Raw genomic sequence first — 20,379 nt, forward strand, 5'->3', positions numbered from 1 at the left:
GCTATAAGGTTGTTAATTAATGTGTCCTGGGCTACTCCATCCTGCTCTTCCCCCTTCAGCTCACTTGTTTCCCACCTTTTGGCCATCCCAACAGGCATTCCTGGGCCTAGTCAAGTACACAGGAAGGAGAGAGATAAGGGGAAGAAAACAGGAGAACAAAGAAAGTCTAGGACATAAAAAAAAAAAAAAGAGAGAGAGAGAGAGAGAGGCAGAATGTTTCACTTCTTGGGATACCAGGATACCAACTATGGCCCCCTTCTCCCTCCCTTTTTAAATAAACCTGTCTTTATATGCTGTCTCTGCATGCTTCTCTAATGTTATACATCAACATGTGAGGGAGCAGAACTCATCTCTGGTAACCAGCAGTATAAAGGAGACCTTTATTTTGTCAATCATAGGGCAAGCTAGCATGAGTTACAATGCTTGTTCTCTGTTCTTATTTTATATTTAAAATTTGCTTTTTAAAGCAAATTACTTAATATCTCCAATCCTAAATCTTCTCCTTTGTGAAGTAAGACCCATGATAGTATCCTTAAGGTCTATAGTGAGGGTTAAAGGAGATTGTACTCTATATAAATTATAATGCCTATCACAGAGTAAGAACTCAATAAATATTTTATTAACATCACCTAATACAAAAAAAAAACTCCCACAATTTTATGTTTTATGTTAAGACAAATTCACAGCAATAAATGCATAGGTCTAGAATACCCATTGTAATGATTAATTTTGGTAGTCAACTTCATTGGTTTGAGGTACACTTAAAAACCACACTTCTAGGGGTGTCCATGAGGGCATTTTTAGAGACAATTGTCTTGTGTGTCATCCAATTAAGGAGAAAGACCCACCCTAAATGTATGTAGGCACTGAACTCTTCCTTTTTTCTTTGCTGCTGCCTTCAACTGTAAACAACAGATCAGACTCTATAGATTTACAGCCTTTCAACATGGGCTCATACAAATGACCTCCCAGTGAGTTCAAGTCCCTCCAGACTTGGACTGGGACTGCTTTCATTCATCTCACTTTTTCTAAGGGTTTACCAGCTTCTTGTGCTGAATAGTTACTGGTTTCCCTGGCTCTCAAGCCTACAAATAGCCACTTTGGATCATGGGACTACCTAGCTTCAGATTATATAAGCCAATTTAATAAATCCATATATGTATATTCTATTTGTTTTGTACCATGGGAAAAACTAATACACCTACATAACAACTTTTAATAATAAATATAATATTGAGATTAACCATACCATTATTTAGATAAACTAAAATAGACCGAAAGTTACAATCAGAAGTTGGCTTGATGGACAAAAATCATGTATTCACTTTATTTCTTAGTAGTTTCACTGAAATCTATTATTAATCTAATATTTCAAAATGAAGCCTGTAAGAAAATTCTATAATAAAAATTAATTAGATAAATCAATCATAAAGCTAAATATTAAATTTTCTCTGAGAAATAAGGAAAAAGAAAACATATGAATTACATTTTCTCAGGTGGGGCAATAATCATTGAAGTATGCTTTTGGAAATGAGAACTAATATCCAAGTATAAATTAAATTGCTTTAATGAAATATGCCCACCAATATCAAAAGATAAGTGCATTAAAATTCTATGCTTGTCTCAAAGGGAATAGAATCAAAGATTAAAATTGTGAGAGACACTAAGACATTGACAGTAACTCAGTGAATTACAACATTTGAATATTACTTTAACAAACAGTCATTCCTTGGTATCCACAAGGGGATTGGTTCCAGGATCTCTCACAAACACCCAAATCTGGAAATTCAAATTCTTTATATAGAATGACATAGTCTTTGCATATACTCAGTGTAATCCTCCTGTATACTTTAATCATCTTTGGATAGCTCATCATACTTAATAGAATGAAAATGTTGTGTAAATTACTTGTTGCACTATTTTGTTTAGGGAATAATGACAAGGAAAAATGTCTGTACCCTCAATGTAGACCCATCCATGGACGGCCCAACTCCACTGCACAAGTCAGTAACAACAAAACTTTTACAGTACAGATATTTTCCAGATGTGTTGATTGAGTTCATAGATACAGAACTTATGGATACAGAGAGCCAACTTGATACTTACTGAATACCTAAGGATATGGAAGGCACTGTGTTACTCACGTTTGGGTCAAATGCTAGCTTCCCTAAAGCAGCTTTAGGAAAAGAAGTTATTGATACGATAAAGTTAATATTACTCTAACTTGATAAGTGAGAGCCAGGCTTTTATAGTTCTAGTTTCTTGGAAGAGAGATAGCCAAGCTAGAATATGTTTGAAATTTTAGACTCTGGTTTATGGAGAGTTTTTCAGTGTGATGTTCAAGGAGGAAGGGATGACTAGAACTGGACAGAAATGACATAATAGTTTCTATTGGTAGACAGGCCAATGGGGGGTTTTGAGGTGAGAGTTTATGAAGAAAATTGAAGATTAAGTAGTCTATGATGTTACATTGAAAAGTCTAACAGTCTAATGTTCATTTAAATAGTTTTTCCAGGAAGCTTCTAAATGCACACTAAAGTTACTTAAAACTTGGAGAAGAGTTCCTGGAATAGTAAACTTAGGTTGATGACGGCAATGGAGTAGTGAAGGGACATTGGTGCAGACAGCCTAATGGCAAAGCTGAGCTATGTTAATGCAGAGAAGAATCTGTGCACTGTGGATGTTTCAGCTTTCATTTAGTGATTCAAAGAAGAATAGGATGCATAGTAACTGCTCTAAATTATACACTAAAGTTCGAAAGTTTTAAATACACACTAAAATGGGGGTTTTATTGATTTAAAAATACATGGTTACTGAGGAAAAATAGAAAACAATATAAACAATAAAATAAATGTCTTCAAATTCTACCAACATGACAGAGTATACACCTAACAGTTTGATGTTCATGTTATATTTATATATGCTTCACTTCTACATAGAGATCATGTATATGTATATGTATACACACATATACAATTAGAATATTGCCCAACATATTAGGTATTATTTGAAAACTTGGTTTTTTAACTCTGTATCTATATCTACATATAGATATAGATTTTTCTAATTTATTTTTGCAGAGCATTTTTGTTTTATTTTCAGTTTCAGAATTCCCTAAAAGATATTCAATTCTTATTGAATGAGACTAAATTGAATAACAGAATGCTTAAAAATTGACATAGCAAGATGGCCATTTTTACATGGAAATATTCTGTGTGTCTTTAATTGTTTACTTATCAAAGATTCCATAAGTTGAATATGCCTATCTTTAAAGATCCTTCAGACAGATAATGATATGCTGAAACCTAATGGCTAAGAAAAAATTTTCATAAATGCTTCTGTTCAAGGTAACTTTGCTCGCTCAGAGGCAAAGAGAGTATTTAATTGATGGAGTATTTCAAGAGATTTGGGCTCAGTACTTCTTAGCATCATCTGTCAAGAATGGCCATAGGTAATGAATGCAGACTTCCATTGATTTATTGAGCTTACACCAAAATAGATGAATCATAATCATAAAATTTATCTAATGTCTCATCTTTACTATTAAAATTTATATTGTATTCTATAGTACACCAATTTTATTTTAAAATACCAAATAAACTTCTCCAGAAGTATTGAGTGGAACTGACTCTCTAGAAAGATACAGGTAGTTTTATTCTGTCCTACTCTAAAGGCTAAATTTTCAAGGGCATTTATGTTCCAGTCTGAGACTCATGATGACTATAACACAACTCAGTAAATATTGAAATAATTTCTCAGAAGATTGTCTTGATTTAGAAGTCAGGACCACTCAACCAGGAAAGAAGTCAATTTTAAATCTTAAAATTCTAAATAGAAAATCTGGGAAGTGGGAAAGAGAGAAATAAAGACATTTAAGTTGACTAAATACAGTTAGGCATGTAAGTGAAAGCAAGAGGTTAAAGCTAGATAAATTCAGCTAAACTTTACTGAAAAGAGTTGGGCAAAGAACCATCTGAAAGACAAAGAGGAGCTTACACCAAACAAGAAAAAGAAATCACCAAGGGAATGCATGTTTGCATCATCATTATCACATCCTAGCAGCAAAATGTCAAGGTCAAAAAAAATAGTGTAGGGAAATGAAATAAGGTAGAGGAAAACCTCTCAATCAGTTAGGTAAGCACTAATATATAAGAGGAAGGTGTTTATCCATTTGGGACATATAAGGCCCAAGACTGAGAAATTTCTCAAGAGGCAGATCAGCAAAGATATGAATAGAAATTTTCACCAAATCCAGTGGAAGGAAGAACAAAGACAAGTTCTACCTGTGGGGATATGACGCTTAATAGCAAGAGAGAGAGAGAGAGAGAGAGAGAGAGAGAGAGAGAGAGAGAGAGAAAGATAGACATAGATATAGATAGATATAGATATAGATAATATATTATATACAGTATATTTAATATATGTACATTTTATATATAATGTATTATATATAAACGTCTATATAAATGTATACACACACACACACACACACAAGTAACCCTGAAATTCTGCCAAAATATAGAATATATCAAAAAGAAACAGGTGGAAGAATTGTCAAGGTCATAAATTTTATTTTTCATAAGAATAATTGGAGTACCTATCAATGGAGTGAGATTCCACACTAAATTTAGGATTAGAGCTAGGTGGGAACATGGAACTGTGGAAAGGACTGAACTCTCAAACACATTAGGAATTAAACAAAAATCAAAGAATATAAAAAGCTATGAAAAAGAGACTTCATGTGAACATTTCTCAGGTTTTTTTGGTATGTTTATTTTTATTTTTTTTGTTTTGTTAAGATTAACAATTTAGGCTCAAGGAATCACTGTGCACAATGGTGGATTTATCCTAATGGGAATACCTTACAAACAAGAACCTAATAGCAACAACCAATGTCACAGGTATGTGTCTCTCAATCATGTGTTAGTCCATGTAGTAAGCACTTGAAAAATGGCATAGATTGAGAAAAACCTGAAAGAATGAGACTCCCTCTCTCTTCCCCACTCACTGTCTCTTCTGCTTTCATTATTTTAAATCCAGATTGAGATTTAGGATGACCAGGGAAAGTGCCCTCCCCCCGCTGTGTGCTAATATTAGAAATCCAAGAGAAGTTAATACATTGAATCTTAGGAATTGGTTTATCTTATCTAGAATATCTTGATTTATCATTAAACTGAAAAGTTTAGAATAAGCAAAGAATCAGATTTGAGAATTTTTAAATTCTCAGAATGAGAAGCATTAGTTAGGCAAGTGTACACAAAAGTAACCATAACACAATTTTGAAATGTTTAGGAATGTCAGCATAAATTTTTGTCAACCATTAATGGATTAAAAAAATGGCATATATACCCAGTTGAACAATATTCATCCATATAAAACGGGGAAAATCTTGTCATTTGTGACAACATGATCAAACATAGAAGACATTATATAAATTAAAATAAATGAGGCACAAAAAGACAGTAACATAAGATCTTACTTACATCTGGAATCTGAAGGTGAACTTGTAGAAGTATAGAGAGTAGAATGGTTGTTACCAAAGGCTGGGAGAAGGGAAAGAAAGGGGAAATGAAGATGTTGGTCATTGGGTATAGTGTCACAGTTAGAGAGGAAGAATAACTTCTGGTGTCCTATTGCACAGTAGGGTTACTGTACTTAACAATAACATAATGTGTATTTCAAAAGAGCTAGAAGAGAGGATTTTGTTCTTATAACAAAAAATGATAACTGTTTTAAGTGATGAATAGCTAATCATCCTGATTTGATCATTATACAATGTATATATGTATGGAAACATCACAATGAAGTCCATAAATATGTACAAATATTTTTATAAATGAAAATTAAAAAAATAATTTTATTCAGATGTGTTGAACCACAGTATAAGTGAAAATAGATATTTCAAAAATACTATGAAGAACAAAAATAGTGAAGTAAAAATCAATTTAAGTGATTAATAAGTAGCATAGTTTGGTTGTGAGAAAGGCAATAACAGCATTCTAATATCTAATGTAGAAAGTAATAAATGTGAAAACTTCAGAATAAAACAAACATTAAAAGTAATATGAGGAGTTCTGATATGTTGAAAGAGACCATATAATGAACAAGAACATAGCTGTGAATACAGAGTGATTTATTGCTACTTGAACAAACATAAATATGACAAAATTTCAGATGAATCAAAAATATATATGCTAAAAGACATGGCTATGGTAATTAGTATAACATGAATTATTAACAATAATCAGAATTATGATTTGTAGGTGAGGAAAGAGATGAAAATAGAGGGATGAATATGAAAAAATATATACACAGAAAAGTAGAATATTTTTTTCTCACCAGTGCTTAAAAAATGTTTTGCAGCACAAATCACAGAATTTCTTTTTGGAGTGCTTTGTTTATGAAAATTCTTTGTAGAAATCAATGCCTAAAATATGAGAGTATATGTCTGAAAAAGATTTTTGGAAAACATGAGTCGAGGGTCTTTTTCTGTTTGGTTACTAAAATTGTTTTAGTAGTTTGTGGCATTGTAAAGTGCTTATTATTCAAGAGTTTTTTCCCTCCATATAAAACTATTAGATATTGACTTCAGCTCTAGATAATATCTTCCCAGATCAGTGAAAGTAGCAAAATTCTCTCTAAAATATTTTCAATTTAAATCAAGCTATTATTTTTGGTTTATGTAAAATTCATGCCCTCAAACTGTGGAATTTGACAAAGGGCTCTAAATCATAGTAAAGCACTAAAAAGAATGGATGGTTCTCAGTAGTCAAACTGTATCAGACAAAACATTTGGTTTGGTTTTTTTGAGATTAGCGTATTTCATGTAGCATGATAGTCTCCAATTCCATTCATTTACTGGCAAATGCCATAATATCATTCATATTATTTCATTGTGTGTGTGTGTGTGAGAGAGAGAGGGGGGGGTATATATATATATTTTTTTTTTCATCCATTCATCTGTTGAATGGTACCTAGGTAAGTTTCATCATTTAGCTTTTGCAAATTAAGCAGCTATAAACATTGATGTGGCTGCATCACTATAATAGGCTGATTTTAAGTCCTTTGGGTGTAAACCAAGGAGGGGATAAGTGGTTAAAATGGGGGTTCTATTCCAAATTTTCTGAGGAATCTCCATACCACTTTCCATAATAGTTGTACCAATTTTCATTCCCACCAACAATGTATGAGTGTACCTTTATCCCCACATCCTCACCAACATTTATTGTTGTTTGTATTCTTGATAATTGCCATTCTGACTAGGGTGAAATGAAATCTGAGAGTAGTTTTGATTTGCATTTCTCTAATTGCTAAAGATGTTGAACATTGTCTCATATATTTATTGATTGATTGTATTTCTTTCTCTGCGAAGTGTTTACTAAGTTTCTTAGGTATTGATTGCGTTATTTATTTTTTTTTTTTGAGTTCTTTAAATAACCCAGAGATTTTCACAATAAAGGAGGGTGGGCAACTAGGGAAGAATAGGGTTACTTTAGATTAGGTGAAGGGAAGTGAAGGAAGGGGAGTGCTTATAGGGGGTAGGAAGGATAATAGATTGAATCAGATATTATTACCCTATGTACATATACATCTATACATCTGGTGATATTCTTCATCATATACAACAAGAAGAATGATAAATTATACTCAATCTATACATGGTGTATCAAAGTGCATTCTATTGTCATGTATAAATAATTAGAACAAATTTTTTAAAAATTTAAAATTTTAAAAAATCAAAATATAAAGTACTAGTAATATATATTTACATTTAATAACATCAGTTATTACTACAATTAGGCAAGCTGCATTGGGGGCTCAACAAAAGCCAAAATGTTATAAAATTTAATTTTATCATAAATCATCTTTAAAATTTTTACTATTATAATGAGGAAAGAGAAATTATACTAAAACAGAACAACTCCTGTGAAGGAGCCATTTCTCTGCAAGCTTTTACAACATCTGCATCTAGACCTCCTGGTAAGTCTTTCATTGTCAAGAATAGAATAAATGTTGAGGCAGTTTCAAGATGGTGGAATAGAAAATGTTACTTTCCTGGCTGCTCTATGGCATAAGACCAAGAAACAGATAGGGAGCTTCTCAGCAAAGTGGTTGAACAATTTTATTTTTTTTTTAATTTGGGACTTTACTGGAATATAATACTGGACATTTAAAACAGAATGGGGACTCAGGCAGTTGGATAAGGAGGAAGTAAGAAGAAAATTCCCAACACTACAGGCACTGCTGTACTGGAAGAACAAAACAGAGTGGTCCCTCCATGAGCAAAGTGGAGGAATAAGGTAATTAAAGAAACACACCTTTTTATAAGGCCCGAGGAATGTCTGGATATGGAGAGTTTATAGATAAAAGAAACTGCCCAACTAAACTGAAAGACATGCTGCACAATATCCTTTTGCAGGAAAAAAAAAAAAAAAAAAAAAACTCCATCTCTCCTGGCTGCACGTATAGGCCAGACAGAGGAACAATTTTGTAGTCATAGTGCAGGAACCAGCAGCTTGGGGGGGGGGGGGGGGATGGGGCTGATTCCTGGCAAATCCCTGTATGGCCCAAGATACAGATGTGGCAAAACCACACTGCACAACATAGTGAATGCCTAAGTGATCAGAAGAAAATCAAATGTGAAGAGAGGTTTTCAGAGAGGTGAATTAATGGTTGTGAAAACCCACCCAGCTCTTCTCCTCCCCCTCCAATCTGTCTGATTGAAGCAACAGTTGGTAGACATGTGCCTGACAGGGAATTTTAAATGCTGGAGGCAGGAGAGATTGAGTTTAGAGAATGAAGGTACCATCAGAATCCTGCCAACAAAGAAAAGCCTAAGACCAGACAGATTCTCAGCCAAGTTCTACCAGATCTTCAAAGAAGAAATAACACCAATATTCCTCAAATTATTCCATGAAATAGAAAAGGAGGGAATCCTTCTAAACTCATTATATGAATCCAGTATCACCCTGATAACAAAACCAGAGGAAGACACATCATGGAAAGAAACTTCTGACTAATATTCCTGATGAACTTAGATGCAAAAATACTAAATAAAATCCTGACAAATCACATATAAAAACATACTAAAAAGGTAATACACCATGACCAAGTGGGGTACATCCCAAGCATACAGATTAGTTCACCATACAGAAATCAATAAACATAATTCTCATATGAGTATCTCAATAGATGTAGAGAAAGCATTTGACAAAATACAACATCCATTCATGTTCAAAACAGAAGAAAAACTAGAGATAGTAGGAACATACTTGAACATTGTTAAAGCTATATATGCTAAACCCAAGGCCAATATGATTCTAAATGAAGAAAAATTGAAAGACTTTCCTCTAAAAGCTGAAATAAGACAAGGATGACTTCTTTTATCATTTCAATTCAACATTGTCCATGAAACTCTAGCCAGAGCAATTACACAGAAGAAAGAAATTAATTGGATACAAAACAGGAAAAAGAAGATTGCAAAGTCTCCATATTTGCCAATGACATGGTTACATATTCAGAAGACACAAAAAAACTCCACCAGAAAACTTCTAGAACTCATAAATGAATTTTGCAAAATAGCAGAATATAAAATTAACACCCATAAACCAATTGCATTACTATACATCAGTGATGACTCAATTGAAAGAGAAATTAGAAAAAACTATCCCACTCATAGTAACCTCAAAAAAATAAATAAATTAAATATTTGGGAATCAATCTAACAAAAGAGGTAAAATTTCTCTGCAATAGAAACTACATAATGCTTAAAGACCATTAGAAGATGGGCAATTCTCCAATGTTCTTGGATAGGCAGAATTAATGTTGTCAAAATGGCAATACTACCAAAACCTCTACAGAGATTTAATGCAATACCAATTATAATCCCAATGACATTTTCATATAATTAGAAAAAGTCATGAAATTTATTTGGAAAAATAAGAGTGACAGAATAGCCAAAGCAGTCCTTTGTGAGTAAAGTAAAGCAGGAGGCTTCATAATACCAGTCCTTAAATTATATGATAGAGCTATAGTAACAAAAACAGCATAGTATTGGCACCAAAACAGATATGAAGACTATGGTACAGAATAGAAGACACAGAAACATAAATACAGTTTTCTCATACTAGACGAAGAAACCAAAAAAAGCAAATTTGAGAAAAGATAACCTGTTCAGCAAATGGTGCTGGGGAAACTGGAAATTCATATGTAGCAAAATGAAATTAAACTCCTCTCTCATATCTTGCACAAAATTCATCTCAAAGTGGATCAAGGACCTAGGCATTAGACCAGAGATCCTGTATGTACTGGAATAAAAAAGTAGGCCTGTCGGGGTTAACAGCACCCCAGTAGAGCAGATAACTACTTGAAAGTGTGAACTGCCTGGGAAAATAAAACGTTCTATAATAAATATGGAGTAAAAGACACAGAATATAGCTTTAAAAGTGGGGAACCTCGTGGGTCTTCCAGCCATGATAGGAACGGGAACTGAGTAAAGAATAAAGGGTCTAATCTTTTATAAAAGGGGAAATACAACAAAATCTCTCAGTGTGGCAGGCTTCTAGAAGGAAATGGGATAAGAATGGAAAAAACAAGTTGTTTGGGGCCTGGAAGGTTACTCCCATATTCAGGTGGCTGCATTTGAACTTAGGATCTTGAGCTAAGGCAGACCACCATCATGATCTGGGCTTTCTCAAACCAGGAATTTACATCCAGGAGTTACCAGAAAAGAAGCCTCCTTGCCTTGTGTTGATTCAAGCAAATCCACAATTTATACAAAGTTTCCAATATAGGCCCAAATCTTCATCATGTCAGTTTAGGAACAAAATTCTTCATCAAGACTCCTAAAGTGCAAGAAGTAAAATCAAGAATCAATAAATGGGATGGTATCAAACTAAAACACTTCATGGGAAGTAAATCAAGGAAGTAAAGAGAGAGCCTATGGAATGGGAGAAAATCTTGGCCATCTGCACCTCAGATAGAGCATTAATTTTCAGGATATAAAAAAGAACTCAAAAAACTTAACTCCATAAAAACAAAAACCCAATCAATAAATGGGCTAAGGAACAGACCAGACACTTCACAAAAGAAGAAATATGATCTGTTAACAAATATATGAAAAAATGTTCAACATCTTTAGCAGTTAGAGAAATCCAAATTAAAACTACACTGAGATTTCATCTCACTCCAGTCAGAAATGGCAAATTATCAAAAATATAAGCAACAATAAATGTTTGTGAAAATGTGGATATAAAGGTACATTCATACATTGCTGGTAGGACTGTAAATTAGTGCACCACCATGGAAAGCAATATGGAGATTCTTCAGAAAACTTGGAAAGGAACCACCATTTCACACAGTTATCCCACTCCTTGGCATATACCCAAAGGAATTAAAATCAGCATATCATAGTGACACAGCTTCATCAATGTTTATAGCAGCTCAATTCACAATAGCTAAGCTATGGAACCAACAAAAGTGCCCTTCGAGAGATGAATGGATAAAGAAACTGTGTGTGTGTGTGTGTGTGTGTGTATACATATATGTATATATATATATATATATATATATATATATATATATCATCATTGTGTGTGTGAATATTATTTAGCCATAAAGAAGAATGAAATTATGGATGGAAATTATGGATCATGCTAAGTGAAATAAGCCCATTCCCCCCAAACCAAAAACTGAATGTTCTCTCTGATATATACATGCTTACACACAATAAGGGGGGGTGGGAGATGGGAAGAATAGAAGTTCATTGTATTAGACAAAGAAAAATTAATGGAAGGGAGGATGGAAATAGAAAAGATAGTAAAATTAATCAAACATAACTTTCTTATGTTCAAATATGAATACACGACCAGTGTAAGTCCACATCATGTACAACCACAAGAATGGGAAGTGACACTTCATGTATGTACAAAAATGTCAAAATGCACTCTCCTATTACGTATATCTAAAAAGAACAAATAAAATGTATATAATATATATATATAATAAATATATAGAGATGGAGAATGAACATATTCTTTAACTATCAGTAAGAATGTTTTGGTAAATATCAGCCTAACTGAAAAACAAAACAATTCAAAAAGAGCAAAACAAAAACAAAGTAAAACAAACAATGACAGCAACAACAACAACAACAAAAACCTGAAGAGCAGTCAAGGAGTGATACTTTGAGATAATTGAAGAAAAATTCAGCAAAGCTGCTAATCTCAGAGACATTGGCCTAGCAATGTAAAGAAAGACAATGATGAGGAGAGAAAAAAGAATAGCTCTTATGTCCCCCATTTATTTTCCATTTACATGAAAACATTCACACATGAACCAAGAGGGTTAAATTGATTAAACACTTGTATGATTTCATTTTTTTTCTTTTACTTGCCAGTTCTAAATGATTTTACTCTTCTTTTGTAATCATTTCAGGAATGATAGTATACTTTATTTATTAACATTAAGTTGTGTTAGTACTTTTAGAAATTTCAGGTTGACATCATAGAACACTAATTCTCCTTATCTCTTCTTTATGTTTTGTTTATTGTTTGTTTCTAACTTTGTGAAATGTTTTCCTTATTATAGACTCTATTTAGAACAAAATATGCTTTTCATTTCTTGTTTCCAAGTTGCCATATATGATCATTTTTGATTGAATAATCCTTGATAATTTTTCCTCATACATGTATGCAGGAAATAAACTCTCAATTTCAATATATATGTAATGTCTTCTTTTCCCCTTTATTTCTTGAATATTTTTAAATACAAACGTTTAGGTTAACAATTATTTTCATTCAATATTTTGAAGGTTCCCATTGCATTCTGGCTTTTACTTTTCTGTTTTCAGTAAGATGGAAGACAAAATGTTGCTGATTTACACTATTGTGTGTTTTTCTGTCTTCTTTTTGGTTGTTGCAGGTTTTACCGTGTCGTGTTTTATTGTTTTTGTTGTATTTGTCCTGTTTTTGATTCACAAGACTTCTTGTTTCCATGAATTGTTTCTTTTGTCAGTTTTGGAAAACTTTCCTTCACCAAATCTTTCAATATTGATTATTATGCTTTTGTACTTCTAGAACTCTCATTACATGTATTTCAGATCTTTTCGCTGAGTTCAACATGGCTCCCCCCTTTCCAAATTTTCATCCCTTTGGGCTATTTGTGTTTTTGTACATTTTCTCAAACTCATTTTTCAGTTCACTAATTCCCCTTTCTTCTATGTCTGATTTACACTTAGCTTAGTCTGCTTAATTCTTTAAAGATTTAGATGCATGTTTTCCTCAAGAATTTCAATTTGTTTTATTTTTAGTATCTTATTTTTCTTAAAATTTCTTGAATATATTAATCATGCTTATTCTAAAGTCCATGCCAAATAATTCTATTATTTAAATTCTTTGGGGCCCTCTTTCTTTTACCTCTCTCACTCTTTTGCTTTGATCATGTATTATGTCATTTTATGCCTAAAGTACTATTATAGACTTCTGGTTCTGGCATATAAAATGTTGTCCAGAAAGTGTTAGGCTCTGGATAATCTTAACTTCTAAGAAAAAAAAATTACTTTTGATTTTGTTAGAGTTGATTTAGTATCTTCTTCCCATAATCTAGAGATAAAGATGATTAAAAGTTGAGTTTTATCTTTTACCATTCATCCTTACTCATTTTTGGAGCACAGAAGGAGGGAAAAAAGGAACCCAATTTGATGCCTCTCAGGGTTTTTTTTTTTATCAGATCCTGAATTCAAATTTTTTGAGGGGCCCATAAAATTGCTGAATATATGCTCAATTTCTCAATTGCTCTACCATAACTTTCATTTTTTCTTTTAGAGGTAAAACTAGGGCCACATACTAAGTTTATGTCTCTTGAACACCTTACTTTCTTACAGGTTGGCTTCTCAAATTCTTATTTCACAAAAGGTACATTTTATGATTGTGCATCTTTATGGGATATTTAGCTGAATGGTGAGTTTAAGACCACAGTCTTATATTTCTAAACATCATCTTGCTTATGCTTTCTATACACCCCTAGAAGCCAACTGTTAGATAAAAATCTAAGCTCACTGTCCTGAGAATTCCTGATGTTTGCTCTAAAAGTTACACCATCTTTGTGAAAAAAGAAAAGCAACTGTCTTTCAGAATCACCACAATGAATGACAGGCTCTGGATTGCAAAAAGTAAGGAGATAACTACATTTTGCACATTAAAAAAAGTTTATTTTCTAAGAAAAAATCGAATATACATATCATAAATATATTTAATGCTCAGAGATAAATTTGTAGATATAATCCCTAAACTTACTTACTTTGTTTTAATTAGGGGAACTTAAACCAGGGCCTTGAGCATACTAAGCACCTCCTATACCACTGAGCTAAATTCCAGGTCAGATTACTTAAATTTGTTGTCAACATCCTCTCAGAATAATATAAATATATATATATATATATATATATATATATATATATATATATAGATAGATAGATATAGATATAAATAGATAGATATAGATATATTACTATATCAAGTAGAGAAAAAAGAACACTAAGTAATCAGAGGTAAAAAAAATATAAGTAACAGATGATCACCAGGCCTTATAACCCACTTAGTACAAATTCATTAATAAAATGTTAGCAGAGTATATTTATTTCCTTTTCATGTAATATATGATCAATTAGGTAAGTTTCCAATCTGAGAGATCTATGTGAAGATTCATATTTAGAGTTTCCCAATTTTTATTTACTATTAAAATACCAAGCCTAAAAACATCCAATTTTTAGGAACCACTGCTCCTCATTTACAACTTGATATATTGTATTATCTGACATCGTGGTACCCATGTCAGAGTTATCAAGAATTTCAGTAATTCTGTAGTTGTCTACTAGTGCTCCATGCTGCCAGAAGTGGTTTGATGAAGAGAAATAACCATATTATCTTGGTAGTTTAGAAGGTACCAAAAGATTCCACTGGAGTAAAAGTGATATATAATCATAATATCCCTTTTCCTATTCGGCATTCTCACCATGAAATAAATTATGAATGAATTAAGAACTGTCTCCAGATAAACCTAGCAAGAACCAAATCTTGTTACAGCGTGGGTTGTTTCTGATTTATTTTTCAGCATTAGCAGGAATTGGCAAAGCATCACCCCTTTAGGCCTGCATTCACAAGTGGGCATCCTCATAGGGCCTAAACTGTCCTTGAAGAATTTTTAAAGACCAAGTCATAAAGCCTGAAGTCACAGAATTCACGATCCAGTTTTCCCCTGTCCTGTCTGAGCACTTTTTTAGCCTCATGTATCCAATGCCCTCTTAATTTTATGCCTTAGGATGTTCTACTTTTCTTATCTGAGTCATTTTCCCCTGATTAATTTAGATTCTACACCTCAATATTAAATTAAATAAACTACAGCTCAAAATTCTTACCTGAGATCAGGGGCACAAGCTTTTGCTTCCCTATCAACTGAATGGGCAGGTGATTTACTAACAACCTAGGTAGTTGCCAAAGTGTATATGATTGTTGCTAAAAATGTCAATTTTTATAGTCTTCATGGAGAAAAGAATTGGCAACATGTCCACATGTATGCACATAGATTTATTTGTAAGATTTATCTCAACGCTTTAATAAAATAGCAAAAGTAAAGCCACTAGAATGTTCCTTAATATAGGAACTATTGAATATATTTGTTATCTCAATGTATGAAATATGATGCAGGATTCATTGCCCTCAAATGGAAATATCTCCAAAATGTAAAGTTAACTAAAAACTACAGAAGTAGAAAAATGTTTATAGTCATTTGTACGTATAAGCTATAAACTATATATACCTGAACAGATATATCATCACAAATCTAGAAAATTGAACCCAAAAGTTTAACTATAGTTATTTCTTGGGGGAATAGATAGGCATGTCTGTTTACATGAAGAGATATTTACTTTATCTATGCTTGTAATATTTTGATTTTTCCACAATTATTATATATTATTTTCATAACAAACAATGAAAATTGTACCTGCTCAGGAGCTAAGATTCAGCTTAAATGTCAGAAATACAACAAAATAAAAGTTTTAATAGTGATGATGAATTTAGGGAGGGCTTAGGAGTTCCTTGCTGTCTTCAAATAGTCAAAACAGTGTATCTTGAATTTCATAAACAAAGCTTTATGACTCAAAGAAAGAAACATGATACAATTTTCCAGACAATTCTGGAAAAAGGAAAGGTTACTCTGAATTATCCAGGGAATAATCATATTTTTCTACTTCCTTGAACAGTGGGAAGTACATGAGTCTGAAATGTAAATATCTCTAATATATCATAAAGATTCTGCATCTTATCTTACATTCCTAATAGCAATTATTTCTGCCTAAATAGTGACTTATCTTCAAGTAATAGAATATGTCTTTTGAAATACCATATCTGGTGTTATCACAGCTTTTAAGAAGCTTTCATTCTATAAAGTCAAAATAGACAATAGGCAATCAATCTATTTTTTAGTTAATGCTGCCAAATGGAAAGTATAACATAGAAATTAAAAAAAAGCACTCACAATTCCAGGAATCTTTTTCTTTTTAATAAAGCAGATGGCTTGTTTCACTGTGATAGTAGGAGTGTAAGAGTTAATTTGGTTTCTTTAATGCAAGTTAAGTGATTCACATGGTATGCCTGTTTTTCTTTAACTTTAGACATTAACCAAACTGTGTCAAAATAATAAAGGCTTTTAACATTGCTTATGTTTTTATTTTCTCAGTCATTTAATGTGATCATTTATAAATGTAAAATATCTAGCTTTGTAATAGCATTTTAAAGTATAAGGAAGGATTGCTTTGTAGAAGACATGAAGACGACTTTTAAAATATTTTTTTTCTCCAGCAATAGTACTTAAGTTAAAATAACTTAGGTATCCATACATTAAGCAAAATGTTATCAAGTGACATCAATCCTCTGGGAAATCTGTTAGATATTAAAGAAGAAAGGACAGCAGGAAAGCATACCATGGAAAATAATGGAACTGCCACATCAAAGATTCAAATGTTGGCATCATGGAGCTTCCCTCATTCTATCTATTATATCCTGCCAATTAGCTTTACTTTCTGATGAACTTTTAAGTTCTGGTAAAAAGAGGGCTGGATAAACATTTAGATATCCAGAGTAGCGATTGCCAGTAGTAGATTAAGAGAGAAATATGCAATTCATCCGTGCAATAATCAGGTAAATAAGGAGGAAATGGTGTGCTTTGCTTGCATGCCACATTGTAACAATATCTAACAATGAAGACACCCTTATCACATTTCAGACATATTTTAAGTACCTGATAAGCTCAAACTCTTTTAAAATGCATGATAACTCTAAGAAGTTATTATTATCTATATTTCTAATGAGAAAATCCAGGCACAGAGAGGTTAAATAATTTGCTTCAAGTTGCATGGTTAGTAAATGGGATTTACATCCTGAATGATCTAACTCGAGAGTCCAGAATCTTAATCCCTATGCAACACTGCAAATGCTGTTTCTCCTTAAAGGGAGTAAAATAGTTTGTTATGTTTTTCTTTTCCTTCTAGCATTTGAAGAAATCACTTCATTAATCTTAACTCTAAACGTGAAACTCTCAAAATCATCACTTTAGCGCCTTTGAATTAATACTTCCTCTACAGTGATCCATGTAGGTCATGCACATGGGAGCATACTGCTGATTGATACAAATAATTAACATTTAACTTTACATACTGAAAATTGGAAGTCAGTTCATATTTGTTCACAGCCAACTCTCACTGGGTGTCTTGTAGTGACAGAGAAAGTTGGAAACTTGCATTCATCTTGTAGAAAAAACATTCTCACTATTATTTTAGTCTAGTGCAGCTAAGTGTAAAAGCTTGGAATATTCGATGGGACTGAATGTTAAATCCACGACTAAACTGCTTACTCATTTTGGGATATCTCTATCCAAAAGCAAGGGGGGAAACCAGGTAGAACACCCCAGACTTGCCCCTTAGAGGACAGAATTGATGTTTAATGAGAGTAAACTGGAAGTTCTGTGTCCTTGGATTCTTCCCCTCTTGAAACTGCAATAGGGTCCTCCATTTGTCAACAGTTGGATTCTTTTCTCACTTTCAACACACTATATTTGCAAACTTTGTTACAAATTATCGGTTCAATATGTACCCTCTATACAACTGATTATTAGAACCATCTACATATACACACCGCTCTTAAAATACATTAGTGAACTCAAACACCATTAACCCTGCATGGTGTTGGCAAGACATAAAGTAAAAGCCAGAGCTTCATGTTCTTCTAAACATCTATTGCATACCTTAGAAAAATTATCCAGAGATAGTGTTCTAAAATTATTCAGGAACTGCACAACTTTTGTCAAACACAAATCTTTTCTCAATGTGCCAGAAAAATGTAACTTTTGGAGTCTGTTTTTGTTCTCTGCATAAGGGATCTCCATATAAACTCAGTAAACATTACTGAAAAAGGACAAGCTGTCACATTAGCATTATCACTACTTGGAGAAGTCTGGGGATTAGCTATTTGACTTAAAAAAAACAGATGTGAAATTTACACTTTCTAAGTTTCAGTACAAAGCAATATCAAACCAAAACAAGTACATTAGAGGATTTCAGAAACATATTTTAATAGTTTCTTTTTTCAATTTCTTTAAATAAAAATTTCATGACAGGAGAAAGAGCTCTGGTGAATGGAAAGATGAAGACTATTATTTGCCCTCCTCTTACAGTGTCTCACCAAGGTATTTAGAAATCCTGGTGAGTCTGTTATCCAAACACTTTGTAGTCCCAGCTCAGCGGGCTTTCACCCCCTCTGTGCCAGGTTGCCCTGCCTCTCCTGTGGCTACACTGTTTTTCGACTGTCATTTTTATTGAAAAATAAAAGCTAAATTGGAGTTTCAGAATACCTTCCATTTAACTCCTTTAATAAAACGGGAAAGATAAAAGCAACCTAGTCACAAGAGAAGTGTTTTTGAAAGCTGTGCCTTGGATATCAGAGATGCAGAAATAAAAGGCTGCTTCAAAAATAGAGCCCACTGGCCTGGCTCTGGCCCTGTGCAGCTCTCCTCCTGTCCTAGACCTGCTTTTAGCTTTAATTTTTTATTCAAGAAGTTAAATGGGAGACTTGAAATAGTTTGGATCAAATATTACAACAAATGAAAAATGGGTAACAGATCATTTTTTTTTTAATGCATTATTCTTATACATCTGGGCCAGACAACTTCATCAGGCAATTTTACACATGTCTGTTGGAAAAGCAAATATTATTTATCTTATTTTTCTTTACATGGAGAACACTTCCTTCCACTAGTCCCGGGGAAGGAGTTGCATTCATCAAAGTGTGTAGTACTTAAATATCCTCATTGGCATTACAAAATGCTGTGAAAAAACCTATAATAAAACAAATCTATCTAATTTGGGAATTGCTTATGGATTCCTTTAAAACATCCCATATATTACTAGCCAAGGTTCTAATTTAGAGTTATGATTCTAATCTTCAGTCCTACTAAGGATATTGTTTTAAAATATTTTTAAGAGAAGGCCCTGTGTGATTATAGCTCTATTTGGTATATGTATGTTGACTATTGAACAATACCTTCCAAAGATAAAATAACTTCTGTTAATATTAATATCTAAGTCTAAATTAGCTGAGAAATAGCAGTCTTCAAGATAGCACGATACAAGAGTGTTAAATATAATGTTGCACTAACAAATAAAATTAAAAAGAACCAGTAGCTTTAGTCAATGGAAATCCTTTGAATTTAAAGAAAATTTTAATTTTACTATTGAACATATGCTTGGAACAACACTGTTCAATAACTACAAGACTCTGATTTATTGTCCCTATAATTTCAACTAATAATTTAATGAAGCCAATTCTAAAATACCCCTCATCTTTTACTCTCTTAATTAATGCAAAAGACTCAATTTGAGCTTGTAATATTCCTTTCAAGCTCTTATATATCTTTAAGGTTTTTTTTTTTTTTTCAAAAAAGAACACTCTGTATCAGTCATTTCATACTATTCCAACCAATCAAAGAGAAACGGGAAATGGAAGCCATAATGGTATTAAGTACATCTCCCAGCATAGGCCAGTCTTGATGAAGGATGATTTGTGAAGAAGCCACTGCCCTCAGCCACCGCCAGATTCTAAGGCGCGTGCTAAAAGCATTCTAGTGGCCTTCAATCAGAGCTGCTTCATTATTGTGAGCATAGTATTATTTTAAATTAGCTTTTTATATTTAATTAAATAACACCTAGTCTACAAAGTACCTCTTATTGCCATGCCAGCATTTTGTACGACTATCTTCAAAATAAGTTTCATAGAATAGGCAAAGAATAAACAGAAAGCAATTACTCTTGCTTCATGGAGAAAAAGA

This window comes from Spermophilus citellus (genome assembly GCF_964194105.1).
Source record: "Spermophilus citellus genome assembly, chromosome: 14".
Lineage (NCBI taxonomy): Eukaryota > Metazoa > Chordata > Mammalia > Rodentia > Sciuridae > Spermophilus > Spermophilus citellus.